The sequence below is a fragment of the Octodon degus genome, unplaced genomic scaffold, assembly GCF_000260255.1.
Source record: "Octodon degus isolate 3935 unplaced genomic scaffold, OctDeg1.0 scaffold00272, whole genome shotgun sequence".
Classification (NCBI taxonomy): Eukaryota; Metazoa; Chordata; class Mammalia; order Rodentia; family Octodontidae; genus Octodon; species Octodon degus.
In genome coordinates, this window is record NW_004524848.1 from 2,434,873 (window position 1) to 2,446,561 (window position 11,689).

Genomic DNA, 11,689 nt, shown 5'->3' on the forward strand with positions numbered 1-11,689 from the left:
GCTCCCGGCATTGAACCTCAGTCCCTATGTCTGCCTAAGCGGGCACTTTAATCCGCTGAGCTATTTGGTTGGTCCTGAAAAAAATATTTTTAAAAATATGTACATATTTATTTTAATATTCTTGTAGCTATTTCTTGCTTATTAAACCTTTAATATTCAAGGTCTCATTCAGACAATGCTCTGTGGCTTCATTAACTAGAAATAACATATATGGAAAAATGTGAAACTCACCATTCTGTTTAAAACAAATGTTTTCTGAAGACTAAACAGACTTTTCATGAACAAGTTACCCTGATAAGATGTTAGAAGATAAATTCAGTATTTGATCACAGCAAGCTCACAAATGAGAAGTGATTTCACACAATTTTATAATATCAAATGTATAAACATCATACATGCAATGTATCTATAAAAATGCAATTTATAGGGCATTGTAGCCATAAAGGAGATTTCATTTTAAGGCCTGTATTCTGAAAATATGTTTATTCCTTCTTGACATTTTTAATGCATCTCTTTTTGTACATAACTTTAGATGTCCTTATTTACATATTTTCAAAATTTGAAATAAAAGGTATAAGGGATTTAATTCAGTTTACAATTTTTTCTTGTTAAAAATTCTTTCTGTTTTCTGCATTAATGGGGTCCTTAGAGCCAATAGATATTATCATTAGATAGGGGAAGGCCTCCAAAAGATTCTTAGGTAAACTGTGACTTGGAGACACTGTAGAGTGCTTTGAGAATTTCCATCACTAATCTTAGCTAGTGAAGAAGATACATCACAAAGGAATTCCTTACATTTTTTAGGTGTTCTCAACTATTCTCACAAACTTAAATTAAGCCCTTGTCAATTAAAAATTATTTGACACCTAACGATTTTACAGACTTATGGAGTACAAGGTGATAATTGAGTAGTTACACAATAAGTAGTGATCAGGTTGGGAAATGGACATTTCTTTGTGTTGAAGACCTTAAAAATTTCTCTTCTAGTTGTTTTGAGATAAATAATAAATTGGGGACTATAGTTACCCTTCCGTGCTGCAACAGTAGGTAGTCTGATCTACTATATAACTGTATTTGATAGCCCTTAGCCAACTCTGTCTCTTCCCTCTCCCCTTCCTGCACAGCAGGGAACTGTTTTCTATGCTCTATCTCCGAGATTGACCTTAGCTTCCATATACAGGTAAGAACATGTGATATTTGTCTTTCTGTGCCTGGCTTAACTCACTTAACATAACATCCTCTAGGTGATAAGATTTCACTCTTTTTTGTAGTGGAATAATAAATGCTGTATTGTGAACCCAAATGACATTTTGTTTATCCATTCACCTGTTGATGGACACCTTTGTTGATTTTGTACCTTGGCTATTGTGAATAAATGCTGCAATAAATATGAGAGTGCAAGTGTCTTTTGCTGTGTTGATGGGTTACTGATGGTTATGTATTTTGAGGTGGGATTTCTGGATCTTACAGTTATTTTTCTTATGAATTTTGGTATTGATTTCCATACTAGCTGTACTAATTTACATTCTTAGCAACAGTGTACAAGAGTTCCAATTTCTATATATCTCTATCAGCACTTATTTTTCGTCTTTTTCATGATATATCTTAACAAATATGAGGTGATATCTCATTGTGCTTTTGATTTATAATTTCTTTACAAATGTTGATCAAGTTTTCATATGTTATTGCCCAGTCATATATCTTCTTTTGGAAGATGTCTACTTAAACCATTTGCCTAATTTTCAATTTGTTTATTCATTTTCATATGGTTGAGTTGCTTGTGTGCCTTCCATGTACTAGATGGTAACTTCCTTTTGAAAAATTTTCTCCTGTTCTACAGATTACCTCTTTACTCTGTTGAACTGCTGTGTAGAAGACTCTCAGTTTGATATCAACTCATTTGATTAGTTTCCCTTTATGCTGACTGTGTTTTGGGGTTTAATCCAAAATAATATTTGCCTATACTAATATATAAAATGTGTCCCCTTTGTTTTCTTCTAGTGGTTTCATAGTTTCAGGTCTTACACTTAGGTATTTAATCCATATTGAGTTGTAACTTGTGGGAATCAGGGATCTAATTTCATTATTTTGCATACGTATATTCAGTTTCCTCAGGACATTTTCATTTTTTTATAGCTTTGGTTGACAGTTTATTAAATGCACTACATTTGTACCTTAATCTGTCTTTTCTTTTAAGTTGTTCACAACTTAAAAGACTTAGTAAAAATGTATTTTATAGAAAATTATCTGCAAAACTAAAATGAAAAAACATGCACGCCACACATATATTACTTCTTTATTGTTAGGAATCAATTTAATTTGTATAGGTGATCATGAAATATTAGGTGGTTTGATTTTCTTAAATCTGGTACCAGACCATGACATCAAGGGTTAATGTTGAAAGGTGGTGCAAAACTGTCTCTTAACAAAACTGCTTACTAGTTAAAAGACCAAAATGCCTATTACCAAAACAGCACAAAACACTTATTTTCTTTTACAGATACCTTTCCAAATTATTCCTGATGCATTCTCTCTCTCTTTCACAGAATCAGTTGTGCAGATTGATGAGGTTAAAAACCAATTTTTTAAAAAATCAAAATAATACCTATTTATAAAACATGCAAAACAGTTTTACGTAAGCTGTTACTGCAGAACTACCTTAAAGAGAACATAGCAGTTGGACAGAATATACCTTACTTCTACAAATATAGGTCCTTTCCCCTACTTTCTGGAAGAAATATATTTTTTCAGGGCATGGGCTATATAAAATTACATACACTGCAAAGACAGAAACAAAGACATTTGTAAATCCTTTATGTTTCCAGCAGCTGAGACAATATATCTGAGTGCCGAGGTTACTTCTAGTGGCGAAACCAAAGCCAGCCATTAAGCTGCCCATTTGTCTTTTAGCACATTCTTTGTTTTCCTCTTCTAGAAGTTGTAAGCATCTGTTTAGTTTGATCATCTGTCATCTTAATAAGCTGCATCTACAGCAGTCATGTCATCCACTGTTCCTTCAATTGTTGCATCTACATTTGAAATTCCGTACTTGACGTCATAATGAGGACTGGAAGTGGTGTTGGCAGACTCACCGCACAACACAGATATAGAATCGTTTCTGACCAGCTGTTCATTTTGGCGAACAGCATTTTCACTCTTAGAGCGCTCTCTTTTTAGCCTGCCAACTTCACGGATTTCATCACTTTGAGGAGTTGGAGAAGCTCTTTCTAAATCCAGAAAATCTAGTGGTCTCTCACTTAGCGTAAGTACACCAGGTGATGTTTTTAGTGCCAAAGGTTTTAACGGAGTCAACTGAACAAGGTCAAAATCTGATAGTCTTGAAAACACAATGTCTTAATTATTTCCTGCTACAACAATCCTCTCTGGAACTTGTATCACACTAGCATTTGGAACTCCTTCTTGGAATCCTTGTTCCAGGTCAGCATTTGGTGGTGCGACTTTTAATTTTTCCGACCCTCATTCACTAATACCTTTGGTGTATTCCATTTCATACTGAATTTAACTAATTTCTGCCATCTCAGCAGCAGTGGGAAAAGGAAATGCTGCCCCATTAACCAAATGTTTACCAAGTACTGCTTATTGTTTGGCACTATCTGCTTCTGAGTTTCTTCATATTAATCCTTAACTTGCTTTCCATGCAGGGACTAGACTTGGAGCCACATCAGTCCACCTGGGCCTCCTGGAGTGTCCTGGACAGGGCCACTGCCTGGAGCACTCTCAGACGCTGTTGGCCAAGCCCTTAGGGCACCCCGGGTGAGGCGCCCACAGCTCAGCATTTTTTAAAAGAAACTTTCTCCAATATATGTTTTGGACAACTCTGCTGAAAACCAGTTGAACTTATGTACATAGACTAATCTCTGTGTTTTCTCTTTTGTTCCATTGGTATATATGCTAGTACCTTATTCTTTTGGTTACTATGACTTTGTAATGTGTTTTCAAGTCAGGCATTATGCTGACTCCAGCTTTGTTCTTATAACTCAGGGTTACTTTGGCTATTTAGTGTCTTTTTCTTCGGGGAGAGGGTCCATATGTACTTTAGATTTTTTTATAGTTCCATGAAGAATGCCACAAATATTTTGATGAGAATTGCATTGAATCTGTAGATTGCTTTAGGTAGTGTAACAGTTTAACAATATTAATCATTCCAAACAATGATCGTGGAGTGTCTTTTTATTTTTCTATGTGTCTTCAATGTTTTTATCAGTGTTGGATAAAAAAATTATTAGTGTAGATACCCTTAACTTCCTTGGTTAAATTTACATTTAAGTATTTTATTTTTGTAGGTATTGTGAAAGGGACTCTAAAATTATTTTCACTACTTTATTTTATTTTTTTTTTTGAGGTCCTGGGGATTGTCCTCAGGACCTTGCCCTTGCCAGGTGAGCACTTATTCTACTTAGCTAACACCCCAGACTCTAAAATTATTTTCAGCAAGTTGATTTGTATTTAGAAATACTATTAATTTTTGTATATTAATTATGTATCTTGCAACTTTATTAAATTTGTTTCAGCATCTTAATGAAGTTAGAGTATTAGATTTTTCATGTGTTAAGAACAATTTGATTTCTTCCTTTTTAATTTTGATGCTTTTTATTTCTGATGCATAATTTTTCCGGTAAGATTTTCATTTATTTATTTTATATTTTAGGGAAAGGTCTACAAGGTGTTCAGGGTCTCACTATTAGATCAGTCTCGTAGTGATTCTCCTGTTTACAGCCTCCCAAGAGCTGGGATTACATGTGCGCGCCACCATGCCCAGTCTCAATTGCAGTCCCAGTGTGCCCTGGGGGTGGAGCCTGCATGGCAGGTCTGGGGAGCCAATCCCCAGGCCCTACTCCTGCTTGCTGGTGCTTTATTCTGAAGATTTTCAGTACTATGTTCAATATGAAAGTGGACATTTTTGTCTTGTTTCAAATATAGGAGAAAACAGTTTTAAGCTTTTCTCCTATTCTATATGATCTGGGCTGTGATTTTGTCATACGTAGCTTTCATTCAGTTCAGGTACATCCCTTCTACATGAAAATTTGCTGACAGTTGTTCTTAATACCAAGTTGAATTTGACCAAATGCTTTTTCTGTTATTATCAAGTTGAGATGATCATGAGGTTTTGTCCTTCATTCTGTCAATATCATGCATTAAGTTTGTCAGTTTGTACATGCTGAACTATTTTACCAACTTAGGACAAAGATAACTTACTGTTTTTGTCTTTTTGGATTTAGTTTGCTAGTATCTTGTTCAGAAGCTTTGCATCTGTGTTTATGAGGAATATTAATCTATATTTTGTATTTTGTGTAATTGTATGATTTTTGGTATCAGGATAATGCTGGCCCCACAGAATGAGTTTCAAAGAACCCTTTCCTGGAAAAGACAATCTACCCCTTGAATCAAGCCACTGTTCTTTAGCAAATACACATCATGTAGAAGTGGCACATAGTTACCAGGCATTTTGAAATCATCAAGACAAGGTGATCTAAGCTATGTGATGTCCTTCTACTGAAACTCCAAGTGTCTGCTATGCCCACCCCACTTAGTATTTTTCTCATAAATTTTCTTATGTTTTTGAGGTGCTGCATCACTTATCCTGAACCAGTAAAATCTTGGTAACAAACTAAAAGTGCTTCTTTGAAACAAACTATGTCACCACAAATCATGTTGTAAAACTTTTAATTGTAATAAGATTTTTAACACATTTTATATATGTGGTTACATACAGATGGGTAAACAAATGGTAGATATATCCACGAGTGCAGTTATACCAAATTTAAAACACCTTTTGTTAAATGAGTCATTATTAAGCAAATTAGAGACTTACAAATTTGAAATTCTACTTTAGTAAGATGAACATTATGATAAATATTACAACATGATTCTGGCTATGATTGTACATTTAAAAACATTATAAAGTATATTTTATAAAATATGAATATATATGGAAAAACAGCCTCAAGTACCCTTATAAATATTTAATTTCACCAAGTTATCTAATGATAAAGTTAAACATTGGAAAATTTCCCCTTCTTTCGTAACCTAATCAAACATGTAAAGTGCAATGAACTTGCTTCACAATTTAAGTTAATTTTTAATGAGCAGTTTAAAGAATTGACATTCAAATCCAGACAGGAATAGTGCTAATGTGTTCAAGGAATATTACCTTTCAAAATACAATGACTACATCTTTGCATGCTGTTTGCTTTAAGTAACAGCAGTTAGCAAAGGCTCTAAGAAAACTTCCCAGCCCAACATAGAACACCGAAAGTATGCTTTTTAAGATATATACTTACAATCCAAGGCAGCATAAAGTTACAATTTTGTTATTTAATCCCATGCTAACTCCCAGGTGTTTATAAGATTTCCAGTTGTTAGTAAGACTCATAAACCTTTATAAAGCATCTCAGTGTGCATAAGATCTTACACAGCTGCATTTTCCAAGGAGGGAATCACAAAAGGAAAGGTCCACAGAGTCCTCCCCAGGATCTTATAAGGTCAAGACAGTTCGAATGCTGAAAGGTGAAATTAGACTTTTTAGTGATTTACTCCTATTTTTCAAAAAAAAAAAAAAAGCTTAAACAATTATGTCTTTTTTTTCTTTTCTTTTCCGTTTTGTTTTGGCAGAATCAGGCATTGAACTCAGGTCATTGCACTTGCCAGGGAAGTGCTTATTCTACTGAGCTATCTCCCAAGCCCGACAATTATTTCTTCTGCTTTTTCAAAACATCAGACAATCTGTTCCTGTAAATCCCTGGAGCCTGAGATCCTTATGCCTTATATTCTCCCTAAGCTTCTCCACTAGGTATTGATCTGATTCTGGAAGCATTAGTACATGTACCACAGTGCACTCATGAGAGGAAAGGGAATTCAGGCTGAGAAGAAAGTGTGCACAAGGCCAAGGAGGCACAAATAGGAAGAGGTGTTCAAGGTACTTAGCCTTTCTGTGCCCAAGAGATCAGAAAAATCCCTGAAAGCATAGTAGAAAAGATACAGGAGACTGGGGGCTACATTTATGTAAGTATATTAATAATGAAAATAGGCTTTAATTTGGCGTTGAGGGCTTTTGAAACTATGCTGAGGCACTGATATTGGGGGCAGCCAGAGTCTGGAAGCTGGGTGAAGAGTGACCCAGAAGCAGGACCCTTATCCGCCTCCTGTGCTAACACATCCAAAGGAGCTGCAACACACTGTACCAAGGCCCAGAGGGGTCCAGGAGCAGGAAAGGCTGCAGTGAACACAAGGGAGGTACCTGGGAAGCACCTGTGTGCTTAGCATAGATCTGTTTGTGGTGGACAAGAGTAAAAAAGAAGTCACAGGGTGCTGCGACTTCTAGTCCATAAAAGCAGAAACAGAGATAGTGTTTTCTGAGATGAGAACAGGTGAAAGGGTTACTAGGGGTGACGTTGAGGTGAGGGGGATATTCAGGGGAGCTATGAAGGAAGCATATGGAAACAAGGATTTGGTCATAAATACCACTTCAGGGTCACTGCATGAGGGCAAAATTGGAAGCAAAATTTCTGAAAGGATTTATTTAGAAGACAAATATTTTTGAATTGGTCATGTAAAGCCATTAAGCTTGCTTATAAATAAAAGAGTACAGTTTCTCTGATGAAACCCATTGTTTCCTTGCTTAAAAATAGTTTGAATGTATGTCCATAATGCCATGATTCTTCAGGCTATCCCAATCTTAGACACCAGACATAACATTGAAAATGGCACTCGGGAAAGTTGGTGGGAGCTTAGATCTTGGGTAAATGCACAGTTCTTTTTACTATTATCTAAATCCTTCATATTTATATATATATAAAGGTGCTCAGTAAATATTTAAAGATCCAACAAGTGACATGACTGTGCACCTTACAGACAGGCTTTTCGGCTGCTGTTCAGGTGTGCACTGCCCAGGCACCCATTGGCAGAGCTAAATAATACTGTGTCAGTTCTTATATTCTACCTCTCTCCTTGCTCAGGCCCAGAAGCACTGCCTGCATGAGAGGACGCATGTGTATCTGGAGCTTGCTGAGCTCTGTAAGGATCTGTGGCTTGTGACGAACAGGACACACGTTTTGCAGCGAGTCAGTGCCCTCCACGAGGCCAGGCACTGATATCGTTATTTATCTCTCCTAACCTTAGTTTTGTCAGCAGAAAATGGTAAGAATGATACCAGTCTCAAAAACAGGAAAAAGCGCATTGGGAAGACCACTTTGAAAACTGTGATGTACAGGAATTGTGTGGTGTGAATTGAAGAAGTTAGCAACTTTACGATTAAATGAAAATAGCCAAGGTGAAATCAGACTGCAAAAAAAAAAAAAAAAATCCTCAGGACAGAAGATTTTAAAAATTAAACACAGGACAATGACACACTCTAAAGAAGAAAGGATCTTCTGGAAGGAACCTCATCCATACCAACTAGCCCCACACTGCAGTGCCCCAGAGAATACTGCAGGAAAATTCAGAAAAACAACTAAGCTGTGGCCTCATAGCTACCAATTTTAAATGACAGCAATTCTAAATATTACTTTTATTGTTAATGAGTAATTATTTCAGTTACTAAAAACAAACTAAACTAACTCATTTATGCAAAATTTTGGTAACTTATAATGCTGAATAATTCCACTTATAATTTCCTTTACATTTGTTACCACATTTATTTTTTGTTACATTTATCCATATGTCATTTCTTTTATATGTTTTACATTCAGCCCCAAATTGCATACTTGTCTAAACAAAGAGCAATTATTCTCCCTTTTACGCTCTTAGCAGTTACTTGAGTGGCTGTTAACTCTCTTACACTGCAGGTGACAGACTCTAATGTTGGAAGAGCTCCCAAAGCCCCAAGTGCAAGATCATGAAGATGCTGGACAATGGGAGGCCAGAGGACACCCATTACAGAACAGCACGGTGGCTCTGGCCCACTGATCCTCACTCTTTGTCATTCTGCTGTGAACTGGAACCATCCATACAGCATGTGAAGATCTCTTTGTGATTGTCTATTTTATCTTTGGGCCCAGATATTTTGCTAATTCTATATTTTTCAGGCATATTCTATTCTTTTGTGTATGGAGAATAACATAACATTGATCATCCCATAGAAACACTACTGGTATCACTGCTTCAAGCCTTTGTGAAAGTTGATTGCTGATGTTAATACCAAAAATGTGCCCACCAATTATTCCTTAAATCAAAATGGAAAGTAGATAATTATCTTTTGTATTACTGTGGTCATGTTTCTACTTTAGTTCATTTTCTTCCTCATTTGGCAGAAAAAGATTTTCTGTCACACTAGGGATTGAAACATAACACTATACCCCATCACATTTATTTATTTATTTATTTATTTATTTATTTATTTTTTAATGTTTTTTCTGAAGATTGTCTCACTAAGTCACTAAGCCTGGGATTGAACTTGCCAACCTCCTGCCTCAGCCTCCCACTGTGCTGGGATTACAGAGGTGAGCCACCAGGCACAGTTGAAGGAAGGTTTCTGAGCCAGATGTGAGGAAGATACAGTAGGCTGCTTTCACGTACCAAGTCTCAGAAGGAAACCCATAACACCCTCAGGCTCTGCTGTCCTCACCTCCAAAAATGCACCCCTTCCATGTGCGTCCAGTGAAGAGCAGCATTGGGTCATAGCTGAGCATCTTGGCTGAAGGAGGCCGCACCCACCACCACACTGATCCCATAGTTCATGTGGCAGGATGCAAGGGCATCGACCTGAGTTCAAAACAAGTAATAAAATTAGCTTCTCAGGCCTCTTGTGAGATCTTACAGGCCTAGGAACTATCATAGTTCTAGTAAGTAGCTTGGCTTTCAAGTCTGAAGTTAACTTAAGTCTACATCCTTTTCTACTCTACTTGCTTTTAAAAATCTTCAGTGAAATTCGAGTCTTTCATTGCATTCCTTCCTGCACAGATCTCTCCTTCATAACACTGGGCAGTCACTAGCATGGCCAGGGTAGTGATGTCTCCAGTGTGCCAGGGATTAAAACACAGGAAAATCCTTGTGATTTTTTTCACCAGTATCAACCATTTGGGTAAGTCATAAGTCACTTGAGGGAAAGAACATGAAGCTAATCAGCATAGGTTTAAACTTTTTGTTTGAAAATTAAAATACTGAGGTGTGAAACAAAGGACTCTCAGTAGTATCTCTGAGGCTCATCCCCATTTTCTGGTCATATGTCCATTCATTAAGCTATGTTTAAGTACTTGCTAGAGTATAACACAGTTGTTAGTATATACTTCAGAGAACAGTGCTCTTCACAGTATCAAAAATCAATAGTCCCTAATAGCATACCCAATATTGAATACTGCTCAAAGACCCATATTCTGAGGGAATTTGGATAAAGGAAGATAGAGCTCAGAAGAATATGGTGACAATATGGGTCAGTCTCAGATTTGGGGGAGTGACTGCAACGTCAGAATAGTGTCTTTCCACCCTGCATCTGCCCTTTTGCTCAGGGAGTTAGCTTGTGATTGCTAAACAAAATTCAAGATGGAATGACTTTGGCCAGGAACTCCTATGTACAAGGAAGATGACAAACACTTAAGAACTCTGTACTGAGATGTGCTTACTACCATTCCACTGTGCTCTGCCAAGTAGAACTGCTCTTCACATTTGTATCATTTAGGTGAAATCCTTCCATGGCTATCAGCTTTTGCCTGACAAATACTTAATTCTGTACCTAATAAAGTTATGGACATGAGCTCAATCTCATGCATATCTCATAGCTTGGGTATGTTTTGTGGCTCCCTGAATTTTGGTTCTCACCATGGTTTCAAGACGCCCAATAACTTCAAAAGTATAGCCCCCACTGTTGCCTGTCATTTCTGACAGCACCTCACTGATGGGCTTGACAGAGTCCTTGGGGCTGATGCACTATGTGGCTCCTACAGCCAGGGCCTTCTCAAACTTGGCTTTATTGAGGTTGATCCCAATGATCCTGGAGGCCCCAGCTGACATGCAGCCCATGATGACCGATAAGCCAACTCCTCCAAGGCCAAAGACAGTGCAGGTGGAACCTGGGGTTACCTGCAGAAAGAGAGGCTCTTGTAAACGTCAGCAGTGGGGTGGAAAAGTAAAGCCTCTAAAGTACCTCCGGGGTCAGGATCACAAATTCACAGGGTCACTAGGACAGTGGCTAGAAAAAGCAGGGTGCCTGAGAAAAGGAACATCCACTGGAACAGAAATAATTTGTGCAGGTAAATGCAAGCCCTTGCCCAGCGGTTACCTTGTCCAGGCCTCTGCAGTCCTGGTCTTCACCCAATACCACACCCACCTCACAGGAGGCCTAGACAAGCAGCAGCCCCTCTGGTCTCTTTTCCACAGAGCCATGCCATGTCTCTTTTAAGTTAGAATGGAATAATATCATGAATATTTTGCAACTGAGTCATTTGTGAATGAACTGGTGTCCATAACTCCAGAAAGTAGAAGAACTTAAACCAACTGGGTGGTTTTTACCCTGTCTAACTGTACTAAAGAGGGTTCCCTCAAAAAGTAATCCTCCTGCAGAATAACCTATCCCAATTTCACATGAAGCAGCAGTAACAGTTTAACATAGGGAAACCCAAGGGTGACTATGACCCTTATTAATGAGATAGTTTCTTTTCTTTTGTAAAATGCAAAATGTTAGTCTTAAGCTTGGCCTCTTTTCAGGTCTCATGGCTTTCTGACTCTGTCCTCCTTA

The 11,689-nt window shown here is 37.5% G+C and overlaps 1 protein-coding gene, 1 long non-coding RNA gene and 1 pseudogene across 2 annotated transcripts in view; all 3 read right to left on the reverse strand.

The window, feature by feature from the left end:
- LOC101575163 (alcohol dehydrogenase E chain-like) overlaps nucleotides 1-11,689 on the reverse strand; it is a 58,354-nt gene that overhangs the window by 37,580 nt on the left and 9,085 nt on the right. The gene's annotated exons all lie outside the window — the stretch shown is intronic.
- LOC105741042 lies at nucleotides 2,319-3,619 on the reverse strand (annotated as a pseudogene).
- Nucleotides 9,652-11,689, reverse strand: part of LOC111814120 — a 5,039-nt gene continuing 3,001 nt past the window's right edge. Inside the window, exons 2-3 of the long non-coding RNA XR_002819191.1 lie at nucleotides 10,774-11,034; nucleotides 9,652-9,720 (exon numbers count right to left, since the gene is read on the reverse strand). This is a non-coding gene — a long non-coding RNA (uncharacterized LOC111814120). The remainder of the gene's footprint in view (nucleotides 9,721-10,773; nucleotides 11,035-11,689) is intronic.